Source organism: Diceros bicornis, chromosome 17 (assembly GCF_020826845.1).
Source record: "Diceros bicornis minor isolate mBicDic1 chromosome 17, mDicBic1.mat.cur, whole genome shotgun sequence".
In the NCBI taxonomy this organism is placed as follows: Eukaryota; Metazoa; Chordata; class Mammalia; order Perissodactyla; family Rhinocerotidae; genus Diceros; species Diceros bicornis.
In genome coordinates, this window is record NC_080756.1 from 20,956,803 (window position 1) to 20,971,424 (window position 14,622).

The following is a 14,622-nucleotide window of genomic DNA, read 5'->3' on the forward strand; positions in this document are numbered from 1 at the left end:
CTGTTCTTTTCATCTCTCACCTACCCAACCTGGAAAAAAACCAAGAATCAGAGTGAGTCTTAGAGCTGCAAGCATAGGTCTGGAGTCAAGTTCTAGACCTCTAGGTATGGAGTCCCAAAGTTTCAGAAAGGTATGGAGTCCTTAAAGCTGCAAGGAACATTGCAGAGGTATTTCATGAGGCCTGTATTGTTTCTGCACCACTTGCAGCTATTGATCTGGAAGATTGTGTAGTCAAAACCACATTCGTTGGTTTCATCATCACTTGAATAGTCTGCCATGCAAATGCCTGGGGAGAGAGGCATATGCATGTAGGATGGAAAGACAGTTTTCAGCCAGTGAGTTGAGAAAGGGAAAAAAACAGCAAAAAGGGAGACAGTAGAAAAACTTATCAGCTGAATGAGGAGAGGGAAGAGGAGAGAGTGGTTCAAGGGATCATACTCACAGTTTTCCAGGGTCTCTTCTACCGTTTTGGCCTGTGCAAGTGACCTCACACCTCTAGCCATTAGCTCTCTGGCCAGGTCATGTTTATTATAGATTTTGGCTTCATAGGCTTCAAGAAGGCAGCAAAGGAGAGAGAAGATCAGAATGTAGTTAATCTTTGCATCAGGTACTGTTAATAATGGCATTCCAGGGCTGGACTGCATCTTACATCTCAGAGCACAATGATAGTTTTGAGTCAATAACCTTAGTGCAGACACCTGTGTGTCAGGGGGTGGGAGAGTTGCTCTGGCCTCATCCCCTGAACTGGCCCAACCAGTATGGACTTCAGGGAAGGTGGGAGGACACGTAGAGCCTGAGGATAGAATGGAGATGCTGTATGCATGAATCCTTGGTTAGATGGGGCAGCATCAGAAAATGTCTAGGGAGAGACTGGGGAAGAAGGAGAAGTATCTATGTTTCCCCAGGGCAAACCAGAATCTCTCTTAACTCATCATAATTAGAAGTTAATATTGGCATAATGCTTTTCAGTGTATACATCCCAGTCACACTTTTGATTATTATGTGCCAGGCACTCTCCCAGGAACCAGAGATACAGCAATGAATAAAGCAGACAAAAATCCCTACCCCCAGGATGCTTATACTCTTATATTCTTGTGAAGAGCTAGAGTCATAAATAATAATATTAAATGGCCAAAAATTTATTGAATAGATAAATTATAAGAATTTGGTAGTTATGGTAAAGGGAATATTGGAAGGGTTTTTGATATGTCAAGATGTCTTTATAAAATCTCTGGCAGAGGATCCTTCTCTGAATCTAGCTTTTGGCTGGTCCCAGCAGAGTTCCATAATTCTGGCAGGAATAATATATCAGTAAAATATTCCAAAATTCTGAGGGTCAGTCAGTCCTCTGTCTTTACCTCGGGACCCAAAGTAGTAATTGCTGTGAATGGGAATGTCCTGGAAATGTTAATGAATTGGACTGAAGATGAGGAAATGGGAGTGGTCCTGGAAAGAGGAGCTTCTAGGACTATTAATAGCCCTGTTATGTGTGAGATCAGGATCCTAGGAGCCAGCTCATGTTTCTTCTAATGTGTAAGTTGAAATTAAGACCAAGCTCTTCAATAGTAATAATGTGCACTTAGAGAGGACAGAGCCCTCATGGCCCCAGGTCTAGTGCCCTGTAGGTATAGAGACTACATTTTCTAAGCTCCAAACCAGAACTTTTGGTCTGACAAAATTTTATTTTCTTATTTCTGTATTTATTTATATGTAAAGCCTTGTAAATTTTAAAAAATGGAATTATATTTGGTTGTACATTTAACAAATCATCATTATTGACAAGAACTAAACCATATCAAATTGAGACTGTCCCAGAAAATCCAAAATATGTAAATCCATAGGCCTCAGCAGAGCACGTTTCTTAAATCTGGACTATTCATTTGGAGAAACCAGGAAGGCTGGTTATAACCCAGTTATTTGTTTTCTGTCTTTGGGTTTTTCTGGTAGACTGCTAGGCAGGGATGTGATTTGAGGTTTGTCTGTATGAAAATTTCCCAATACAGTTCTTTCTCCCCAGATTCAAGGCTGAATTTTTTCCATAGAGTTCTCACCCAAATGGACAGTGACCAGCTAATTTTGAGTAGTAAATGTTGTTTGAGTCTTTCTAATATGTAGCCAATGGCTCAAAGCATTTGATGTACGTTTCTGGCATTAGTGAGTTGTGTTCAATTCTGCCCTGGATCTTCTTTCCTTTCATTTGAAGGCCACCTGTAGTTCTTTGACAGAAGGTGACCCTCAGTTAATTTCCTGAAGTCCCCCTGGTGCCTCTCCTCTTTGGAGAAGGTATTAGTTTCTGGAACCTAAGAGTCCTTGGAAACTTTTCTCTTTGAAGTGCCAAATGGAGGCCCATCTAAACTAGGTCCCCTGGATTCCCACCACAGCTTCTCAATGGTGTCCTTTACCTCTTGGTGGGTCAAGAGGTTTAAAGTTGCGCCTGTCCCCAGGAGAGAACATCAGCCTCTCCCTGGAGGACTGAAGTCTACTGTCACTGTTTGAGGTCTGGAAGTTATAGACTTTAGGGCTGTGATTCACAAGGTGGTGATACGACTCCCAGGGGGCAATTTTGGAATGTGTAGAGGCATTTTTGGTTGTCACAATGATTAGAGGGAGCTATTACTACCTAGGGAGTGGGGTCTAGCTATCCATCAACGTGCAGGACAATACTATATTATGAAGAATTTTTCGTGTCCTGCTTGACTTTTAAAAAATGTCTTGGTGGACATTCATGTAGATATAAAACCTATTAAGAATTAATTAAGCCTGGGCCGGCCCCATGGCTTAGTGGTTTAGTGCGTGTGCTCAGCTACTGGCGGCACGGTTCCGTCCCGGGCGTGCACCGACGCACCGCTTCTCCGGCCATGCTGAGTCCGTGTCCCACATACAGCAACTAGAAAGATGTGCAGCTATGACATACAACTATCTACTGGGGCTTTGGGGAAAAAAAAAAGGAGGAGGATTGGCAATAGATGTTAGCTCAGAGCTGGTCTTCCTCAACCAAAAAAGGAGGATTAGCATGGATGTTAGCTCAGGGCTGATCTTCCTCACAAAAAAAAAAAAAAAAGAATTAATTAAACCTAAGTCTGTTTCACATACAAACAAAAAGCATTTTTTTTCATGGAATTAATATATACTGAATTTTCTAGGAATACAACTGTTGTGTAAACCAAGAGGAAATTGTACTTTGTTTTGTTTGGAGCTTTAACAAGGTTATTTATCATTTCAGGAAATCCTATCTTTGATGGCAGTGCTGATCATGATGCTTGAGTTGCCAATGTGACACGTCTGTATTCATCTGTGTTTGCAGCTGCTATACTCACAATGGTTCTGTGTTTGAGATTCTAACATCCAACTATTATATTATGTCTTCTGGTGTGGTTGTATCCAAGCATTTTTATTAAAATAAATATTATTTTATAATTAATTATTTCTCTTTTATTTCTCTCTTATTTGACATTTGGTGCATTATGTTGATTTTCATGAAATTATGTGTGGCACTAGGTTATATTATCTATGAATTTCACTTCAGAATAATAAAGGGGAAATTATAAAATTTTTGAATTTAAAATAGGGCCTTGGGTCTCATAGGGTGAGATTTACTACTCTGGGAGTTACTCTGTTGGTTGCAACCAGCTGGAGTGCAATGATGGAGAGCATAGACTCTGGAGCCAGACCTCTGGGTCAAAATCCCGGCTCTGACACTTGTTAATGTGTGACCTTGAGGAAGTCACTCTATCTCTTTATGTTTCAGTTGTATTATTTGTAAAATGGAGATAACAATTATACCTACTTTACAGGGTTATTGTGAAGATTAAATGAGTTAATACAAAGCACTGAGAACAGTGCCTGTACATAGTAAGCATGTAGCAAATATAAGCTATTATTATTCCCTCTTTTGTACCTTCCCACCCATGTTCCAGAGAAAAGTTTCACAGTGGTCAGACCATCCTAGAGGATTATCTCATAGAATGTTTTAATTTTCTCAGGAATACCTGAGGCCCATCACTCCTGTACACCAGCTGTCTTAGTTTGGGCTGCTATAACAAGATACCATACACTGGGTGGCTTAAACAACAGAAATTTATTTCTCATTGTTCTAGAGGTTGGGAAGTCCAAGATCAAGGTTCCAGCCAATTCACTTCCTTCTGAGGGCTCTCTTTCTGGTTTGCAAATGGCCACCTTCTCTCTGTGTCATGTGGTGGAGAGAGAGAGGAAGGGAGAGAGGGAGGGAGGAAGGAAGAGAGAGAGAGAGAGAGAGAGAGAGAGTGTCTCTTCTTATAAGGACACTAATCCCATCATGAGGTCTCCACCCCCATGACCTAATTACTTCCCAAAGGTGCCCATCTCCAAATACTATCACATTGGAGATTAGGGTTTCAGCATATGAATTTTTGGAAAACAGAAAACAGCCCATAGCACCAGCTAATTAACCTTCCAGAGATATGATGAGGTTATTCTCACATTTAAGAGGCATGATCACAGTCTGAGTTTCCATTCCATCTCAAAGTCTAGGGCTTCAAGTCAGGAGGTGGGGAGAAAGGATTAGAATGAAAACACTTTCAGGGGAAATCTAGTGCCTGTCCCATAGAGAAGTTGCATAGTTATCCAGCTACTACCTGTTTGAAGTGCCTCCTTCTTCATGGTAGAATTTTGGTGCCGATCATAGCTTAAGGAGTCTAACTTCTCACAATCTTTGGGTCTAGTTTCTATACCTTGCCCTGTCTCTGATTCATAGCTCTCTCTTCTCTAAGTCCTCTTTGGACTTACAACTAGGGTACTCTGATTTTGTGATTTGTCTCATGTGCAGGGATTATGACTTGGCACAACCTCCAGGTCTGTACCTTTTTGGGGGATAATGTATCAGTCACAAACTCTACTTTCTAGAACAATGATTATTCTGTCTTGGTAGGAAACTCGATGGCTGTGTTGGAAATGCTGCAGGGAATCTTGAGCTGCTGGTGGGAGGATGGTGTGAGGAGTTTTACCAGTAGGTCCTGAGAAGGCCATGTAGTGCAGACATGGGCATATGCTGATCATAGGGTCTTCTGTCTCTTGTGAGCTCCCTTACTTCCTGGGGGGATGATTTGTTCCGGATAAAAACCTCAACACTTATCCAAAACAAAAGCTTGCTGAGGTTGAGCCAAGAAAAAAGGATTCACATGGAATCCCAAGGGATAGAGAGCAGGTAACCCAGGGGAGAGGAAAAAGAAGTCAGGTTGGGAAAGGTTGCTGGTATCCATGGCCAGGTCAAAGATCTGCCTTTACATCCTCTTCTTTTGGGCAGTGTCAAAATGCCAAGTCTCTTCCTCTTCTCTGTTGTCTACTCCCTTTAGAGGTTAAAGGAGATGTCCCCACCTCTTTTCACACTCTCCCAACACAAACACAGAAGATAAAGCTCTCTGCTCATTAATCCCCCAACAGGGCTGGAGTGTGCGCTGTCCTTGGTGCTGAAACCCACTGTCTGGCTTGCTGGGATGCATTCCTTACCTTAAATTCATCCTTGCTCAGTCATCTTTCTCTGGCTCTCTGTTTGCTCCCAACCTTCTCTGTTCCTTTATTCTCTACAAATCTGGTTTCTTCTACTGTCATCATTCACTCATAAAAATAATGTCTGTGTTCATATACTTTCCCTTTTCTCCTCATCCTTTCTTTTATTTTTGACCAAGAATGGCAATACTAATCATGAAAAGAACATAGACTTTGAGATAAAAAAGGTTGGAGTTTTTGAGTATTGGATTCACTCCTTATTATCTTAATGGCCTTAAATTTACCTTTCTGAGCCTAGTTTTATTCAACTATAAGATGGTGTCAATAATGTCTGCCTCACAGTTTGTTGTGAAGCACAAATGAGATGATATATATACTTAGAAACAGTTGACTATTATTATTGGAGCACAAGGTCTTGGTTTCAGATAGATGGATGGACATTGTGAAAGAAGAATTATAACTAGATAAATACTTTCTAAAAAGATGCACAAAAGTAATAGTGGTAATGCTAGAAGGGAGCCTCTGTAGGTCTTCTTGAAATAGCTGGCAAGCCTGTACATGTTAAATGGCATTATATGATGTTAACTTGGAGATGTGAAGGAATGAATACTAGGCGTAGCTTATTTATAATACTATTTACTAAGGGTAATTGGTCCAGCTATCCATCTACTCATGCTTTCACTGATTGAATTAATTCAACAAATCTTGATTGCCCACTTTTTACTCAAGTGCTAGGCATAGTTCACAGGAAATTGTTACAGGTAGAGAAAAATGCAGGTGAAAAGGCGTGAGAGTTGGGTATGTTCAAGGAAATAAAAGATAATCATTATGGCTGGAGCATAGGTATGAGATTTTGAGTGGCAAGAAATACATCTGCATTTGTCCAGAGGCAGGCAGGGGCCAAGTCATGTTAAGGAGGTTGACCTTTACTCTAAAGGCACCTATGAGAACGTGTATTTGGGGTTAGGTTTTTTCCAGGCAAGTGGACAGAAAGATAATAAGGCAACATAATGGAAGATATTGGCAAAAGTGATTTACATTTTGGACTATAGAATTTTATCTGGATAAGGAGAGAAGTGAAGGCAGAAGGAGGCTAATACATAGAAATACAGTAGAAGTGACTATTAGTGGACTGAATGTCTCAGTGGAATTGAAACAGTAGTATTGGAAGCAATTGAGCAAGTGACCTGAAAGAACAAGAGGTTGGTGAGAAAAGTGATTTATGGTTTCAGAGGTGAAGCAGTTCTGGATGATGGCAAGACCCAGGATGGGGCCATGGGGATGGGCGACTGAAGTGGAGTGGAGGAGATGCTTATTGGGTTGAGGAGGCTAGGTGTTGGATAAGACACTCTTGGATGTTTGAATTACTCAGAATAGGAATAGGTCTTGGGATGGATAGAAATCCTATGAAACAAGTGCCAGTGTTCTCAAGGAATGAAGGAGAGTAACCGAAGGGAGTAGGCATGTGGTAAAAATACACAAACCTCAAAGAAATAGGAGACTTTAAAAGAAGGTGGGGTTGTTGATGGTCTCAACATGCCAAGAGTGAGATTGGTTACTTCTAGATCCAGATATATCTGAGTTTGGGAAAATAAATAGCCTGTACTTGAGGCTATTATTACAGAGATAGTAAGGATTCTGGATTTGTGTGTATTATTTTTATTTTAATTAATTATTTTGCTGAGGAAGATTGGCCCTGGGCTAACATCCGTGCCCATTTTCCTCCACTTTATATGGGATGCCACCACAGCATGGCTTAACAAGCGGTGCGTCGGTGTGCGCCCGGGGTCCGAACCGGCGAATCCCGTGCTTCCGCAACGGAGGACGTGCACTTAACCGCTTGCGCCACTGGGCTGGCCCCCTGTGTGTATTATTTTTATGTAGGTTTTCATGTGTTCATTATACAAGTATGTACCCTCAAACAATGTATGTATTGTTTTGTGTGGTTTTAAAATGTAAACAAATGACCAACACTGTGCATATCATTCTGCACCTTGCATTTTTTATTCAACTTGTTTTTGAGGTTTATTCATGTTGATACTTGCTCTCATTCACATTAACTACTCTACAGTATTTCATTGTATTTCCATCTATTTTGTATTCATTCTTCTGTTGATGAATATTTAGATTGTTTCCAATTTTTGTTATTCAAAAAATACTGCACTGAACATAATTGTATGTGCCTTATTGTTTATCCATAATATTTTACAATTTCACTCTGGTGTGTCCAAGTGTGGATTTACATTTTATTTATTTTGTTTGATATCTTGAATATATTTTAATGAGAATTTATATCTCTTTTCAGTTCTGGAGAATTCTCACTCACTATCTGTTCAAGTTTTTCTTCTCCTCAGTTTCCCCATTCTGTTTTTCTGGAACTCCTATCAGCAAATGTTGGAGCTTCTCCATTTAAACTTCAGGTCTTTGTACTGCTCTTTGATATTTTATCTCTTTGCCTCTCTGTGCTATATTTTGGGAGAAATATTCAACATTATCTTGTAATTCACTAATTCTCTTTTCACCTCTGTTAAATCTAGAGTTTATTCTACCTGTTGAGTCTTTAAATATTTCAATGATTAGGTTTTTCACTTCCAATTTTCAAATTTGTTCTTTTACATGTCTATCTGGGCTTGTTTTAATTCTGCCTATATGTTTCATGATTTTCTCCTCTGTGTTATATGTAAATAATTCATTCACTGTCTTTTGTTGTTGTTGTTTTTTGTTTTGTTTTTTTAAATTTTTCTTTGAGGAAGATTGGCACTGTGCTAACATCTGTTGCCAATCTTCCTCTTTTTTTTTTTTCCTCCCCAAAGCCCCAGTACATAGTTGTGTATCCTAGTTGTAGAGTTGTAGCTCTTCTATGTGGGACGCTGCCTCAGCATGGCTTGATGAGCAGTGAGTATGTCCACGTCCAGGATCCAAGCCGGCGAACCCCGACTGCCAAAGTGGAACAAGAGAACTTAACCGCTCTGCTACCAGGCTGGTCCCACATTCACTGTCTTTTTGAGGATCTTAAACATTTACTTTAAAGCATTTCTTTAAAGCATACTTTTAATATTTTCTAGCTTAATTTCTCTTCCAACTGTTGATTTTTTGGCCACCTTTTGTAGAGTTAAGTTTTTTTTTCAAGTATTTTATAAAGTTGGATCTCAGACTCATTTTGAGTGGGAGAGAACACACAAGCTATGTGCTCTCTTTCCTCCCTGGAGGTGCTCTGTATAAACTTTTGCCTCAGACAGAGGCAGGCAGCAGTTTTTTCATTTATTTTTAATGAAAAAGAGGCCCTGTTTCCAGCCCCTCATTTCTAGAGTGATTCTGGCTCTAGTTTCTGCTGCAGATGGAGAGATTTTAGTCTCTGTTAACCTGCAGGAGCTGAACTCAGTCTCTACCTGCTTAAACCTGGCATCCAGCAGGCCCTCAGCTTCAGCCCTACTCACAGCTTTTATTAATAGTTTTCTTACAGTTATGGTGCATGGAGATATTTATCTTGCTTTTGAACCATTATATGCCTTTTTAATGTTCTCTTTTTGCATGTTTCCAATTATTGCTACGTGCTTTCTGTATATAGGATATCGCAACGCATGGACTTACAATGCAATATTGAACAGAAGTCCTATTAATAACTTAAAATTTTTATGCAATCCCTTAAAAATCCATCTGTTTCCTTTTCATTAGGAAAACAAACATGTGGTCCAAGTGGAGGAATCTGGGAAAGGTTTCCTAAATCCTTCTCTTCTCCTTTTCTTCTCCTACTACTTTCCTTTCTCATCTCTTCCATTTGTTTTTTTCTTTTCTCTTCCATTATCCCGCTGCTTCCTCTTCTCTTTCCATTTTTCTGTTCCCTGTCCCCCTTCCTCCTCCTTCCCTTCCCATTCCTCCTTTTTACTTTTCTTCTCTGACTCTTTCCCCCAGGATTTCTCCTCTATTTAGGTCCAGTTTTCTTATGGTCTGTCATCCTCCCAGTGTTGTCTCAGTCCTTTTATGCCAGGTAACAGGAAAGAGCAGATGTGCTTGTGTTTATACGCAATCAGGGTTCTACTCAAAGAAAGATTGGCCCTCAGTGGTGTTGTGACCAAAGGGCGAGTGTGTCTCCCGACTTTCTTTTGGGAGAGGTAGGGTGAGGGGAGAGCTAATATTTATTAAAATATGTCATGGGCCAATCAAAGCACAGAGATAGAGGGATTTATTATATGTCTTTCATTTAATTTTCACAAAAATCCTGTGAAATATGCATGTATTTATGTATTATTATTATTATTATTATTCCTTTCATATTACAGATGAGGAATTTGAGACTCAAAGAGGTTAAGTCATTTTCCTAAGCTAGCATGTGGCAGAGCTGGGATCAAAACACAGATAAGTCTGCTTCTTTCCTCTACATCACAGTACCATGTACATTTGACCAATGATTAAAACAATGACACTTTAAATTGAAATTTCTGGCTTTAGGAGTAGGCAGAGAACTGCTTATGGGGGTCAGGTGGTGGGAGTGAGGGGAAGGTCTTGGAGCTTTCTCAAAACCCTTGAAATAGTACCATAAAGGCAGCCACATGCTTTGTACAGGGATTGGGACCCATACTTCCAGCGCCTCCTGGATGTTCCCTACCTATCTCTAGACTGTGTTCTCAGTGCCCCTCATACAAAGAGTAAACAAACTCTTCTGGGCCTGGTGTGAGTCCTGCATCCTGAGGAGGGCACTGGGCTCTTTGTTCGGGGAAACTGATGTGCTCCCTGTTCACTCCATCCTGGTCCTCTCTCCAGGACACTGTCACACACAGCACAAGATTTCATTTTTGACTTTAATGCAAAGAAGAAACATCCCAGAGACTTTTTAAAAACTCAGATGCAGCCTAGGTCCTACCCATTTCCCCAGCAACATTCCGGACAGGGAAATTTTCTCTTCTTTTTTTCTTGCTCTGTGTTCCCACTCCACCCAGACAGGACAGTTGTCTATTGCAGATTTTCTGCTTTCCTTCAGATCCTCTCACTGGCCATTTTTATACGACTATATTATTCCCACCACTCAGGGTTGCATCTGTTTACATCCATGAGTAACTATATTTTCTTTTTTCTTGCTCTGTTTTCCTACTAGCATCCCTTTCAACCCTGGAAACCATGCCCTCTCCCTACACTGAGAATCAATTGTGGCGTTTGTTAAATGCTGATCCCTGGGCCCCATTTCTAAAGATTCTGATTTTGTAGGTCTGGCGAGGAGCCTAGAAATCTGCATTGTAAGCAACGACTCCAGATCATTCTGATATAGTAGTCTACATATCATATCTTGGGAAACATGTTGATATATTAAAAAAAATTAGAAATGTTTTTGTGTCATTTTTAAAAGCCTTTAAAGATTCTCTGATAGAGGCAAAATTTCAGAATCCTCTCATTGGATTTAATTTATTTTTTTATTTTCTTATTTAATTGCCTCCTTCCTTTCCCCTACTACCTATTGGTCCAACATCAGCAATAGGAGGACTAATGGGAATTCCCAGAGCAGTGGCCTAATTGGGCTCTTGGGCTACAGGCCTCAGTGCAGAGATCTCCTTCCTCACCTCTGACTGACCCTTCCTTTCCCAAGGAGGAGCACTGTCTGTATGCAGTGGAAGTGGCTCTTATCCCATCACTACCTACGTCGCTACTCTACAATCTTTAGGCTCTAGAGTTTTTTTCTTTATATCTGAGCTTTCGTTGGAAGCATGTCATAAGATCTTACCTTAATTCTTAATAGTATTACCATCTCCCTAACTCGCCTTTCCCTATCTGCCAACCTCAGTCCTTGCCACCTTGGATTAATAATCTGCAAAAGTTCCCCACTTGGTGTTATGCTCTGTTCCCTCTTGCATTTTTTTCTGTACTAATTAATTAATTAATTTTTTTCAACTAATATTTATGGAGTGTCTATAGTATTTAGGCTCTGTACCGGATGTGTTTTGATCCCTACCCCATTCCAACTGGAAAAATGAAGTTATCTCATTTTGTTAGACATGAAGTTTCTTTTTTTTTTTTTTTTAAAGATTTTATTTATTTATTTTTTCCCCCCAAAGCCCCAGTAGATAGTTGTATGTCATAGCTGCACATTCTTCTAGTTGCTGTATGTGGGACGCGGCCTCAGCATGGCCAGAGAAGCGGTGTGTCGGTGCGCGCCTGGGATCCTAACCCGGGCCGCCAGCAGCAGAGCGCACGCACTTAACCGCTAAGCCACGGGGCCGGCCCTAGACATGAAGTTTCAATCCCACAGTCTCCATCTTTTCATCGCAATGCTCTCTAGTCCTTTAGACTTTGAGGAAGGGGCTAATCTGGAATCCAGAAAGAAGTCAATAGCTGTCCTATCTCCTTCAATGGGGTATGTCCTGTGATGAGCAGTCCCCAGAGCCTATGAAGGGCCCTCTTTACCTCTTGGTTCTTAAGGCTGTAGATGATGGGGTTTCCCATAGGGGTGAACACAGTGTAGAGGACAGAGAAGGCTTTTTGGAGCAAAGGGGGCATGTGGTCTGTTGGGGCTACATAGACTACAATGAGGGTGCCATAAAACACCCCGACCATGCTGAGGTGGGAGGAACAGGTAGAGAAGGCTTTCTGCCTCCCATGGCATGAAGGTATTTGCAGCACAGTCCTCAGGATGAAGGCATAGGATGCCACAATCAATAGGAAGGGGGTCAGTGTCAGGAAGCCTGAGATGTTCACTCCAGGTCCCCACATGACCCCCACATCACCGCAGAACAGCCCTACAACTGGAGCAAAGTCAGAGAAGTAGTGGTCAATCTCTCTGCTGCCAGGGCAGAGGGGCAGAGGGGCTGCCAGGGCTAGAGCAAAGGCAGAGAAGGAGAAGCTGCTGAATCAGGCTCCAGCAGGCAGGCAGCCACACAACCAGGTGCTCATCAAGGCAGGGTAGTGAAGGGGGCGGCAGATGGCCAAGTAACGGTCGTAGGACATGGCCGAGAGCAGGAGGCACTCAGCTGCAGCCAGCGAGGCAAATATATAGAACTGGACTAGACAGCTGACCAACGAAATGGCTTCCCTTCCTTCCAGGAAGCTCCGCAACAGCTGAGGCATGATGTTGGAGGTATAACCAATCTCCAGCAGGGAGAGGTGGCAGAGGAAGAAGTACATGGGTGTGTGGAGAGTCCGACTGGAGGCCACAGCCAGCACGATGAGGGCGTTGCCTCTGACTGTTACCACATAGATGGCCAGAAAGAGGATGAAGGGGAGGAAGCCCAGGTGTTGCAGCTCCCCGAAGCCCACTAGGATCAGCCAGGTGGTCTGGTTCTTGCTGTCACCACTGGACTGCTTCCTCATCTAGATCTGGGCCCAAGAGAAGAGAGGAATGTAACTAATATTAACCAAGATCCTATTATGACTGCACATCATGCTTGGTTTATTCATTTATTCATCACAGCAAGCATTGGAGACAGGCCTTATTGTCTCCTGTTTACAGAAGAGAAACTAAGACCCTGTGAGTTTAAGCCCATTATTCAAGGTCATTATTGTGGAGTCATGATTTGAACCCAGATTTGCTTGACTCCAAAGTTCCTGCATAGACTACTATCCTACAGTGCTTTCCCAAATCCTTTCTGAGTGACAGAAATATCAGAATCAGAGAACAGCATAGGGCTTTTCCAATCAGCAGTGAGCTATTTACCTGACAATCCTGGCTGAACATCAATAGGAGAACCACACCTGGTAAACTCTTCTAGGGGGTGGGTGGAGTGTCCATAACCTTGTAGGGCGGTGGTCTTACTCTGAGTCATGCACATCCTTGAGACAGCCACTCATCTCAGACTATTTTCCTTTTCCAAGAAAGTGAGATTTGGAAATCCTGATAAGCAATCCTATATCATTTACTCTATGATAGATGCAATATAGAAAGATCTGAATTAACTCAGATCCACTCCCTGGGAAGCCATTCTTTCTCCTTGGGCAAGTGGCCTGGTGGCTGTTGGTAAAGCCATTTTCAAACTTTGCCCAGTCTCTAATCAGTTTATCAGAATCTGGGATACTTTCTTTGTCTTGGTTCTCCTGCCCTATATTCTCTATACAGGTCAAATGCTCAACTTATCTCACCTAACTGTGGGTTCTTTAGAAAATTCTACACTGGTAAAGGATTCCTTCTCTTAGTTATTGCAGTACTGTTATTGCAGTACCTAACACCAAGCACACAGGAAGACCTTGATAAGTATTTGTGGAATGAATGAATAAATAAGTGAATTAGTTACAATAATTTTCCAATAATCAATTGCCATGGAAAAATTGCAGCATCTGACAATTAATGCGTGGGCTAGGCCAAGAGGCATTTAAATGGTCACTAAATAGAGAAGGAATCTCTAGGTCCTCCCCTAATGGAGGGAATATTGGAATACTGTCACTCAGAATTTGAGATGGAACCATGATCAAGGTTGGAGATGGAAGTCAGAGAGGGTGTATGTGTGTAAGTATGTATGTGTGTGTATGGTGGGAGGAAGAAATCAGAAAGCCCAATATGATATAGAGTTTTCTCATTTTTGAAGTTAAGAAAGATGATATTATGTATTCACAGACGGCAGCAAGAACACAGGATTTCTGTGTTCCTTCCCTGGTCCTACCTTCTCTCTGGTTTTGGGCTTATATCATGCAGACATACTTTGAGTCACATGAGAGGTACACACATAGAGCAAAGATAATGCTTTCACAAGTATTTGAACATTTTTTTGTCTTCTATATACTAGTGACTTCTTAAAGAGCCAGGGAGAGACTTGAATTGAGAGTGCAGAAGAAACTAGTAAAACTAACCAAACCAACCAGTCAACTGACCCAAAACTTCTCAAGTCTGGACTCTGAATCAATGCTTATGATCAGAAAGTTGCTATTGCTCTTGCTAATCCGTGAATTTGACCTTGGTCCCTGATAAAATTCTTAAATAGATGTTTTATAGAACACTTAAAAGTCTCATAAAGAGACATCATCAGGAGCGATAAAATGCTAATGATAATGTGAAATCTCGCATAATGTCCTTTATTGGTGGTATTAATAATTTAGTAGATCAGGAGGGAGGAGTAGAAAAAGGGCATACTAATTTCAGTAAAGCTTCATAAAAAGATGATGACTGGGAGCTTAAAGATAATACTATCAGTTTGGCTACTATACACCCAAATTATTCATTAT

The 14,622-nt window shown here is 41.2% G+C and overlaps 1 pseudogene; it reads right to left on the reverse strand.

The window, feature by feature from the left end:
- Positions 1-11,775: 11,775 nt before the first annotated feature.
- Positions 11,776-12,780, reverse strand: LOC131415535 (olfactory receptor 11A1-like; annotated as a pseudogene).
- Positions 12,781-14,622: the final 1,842 nt, after the last annotated feature.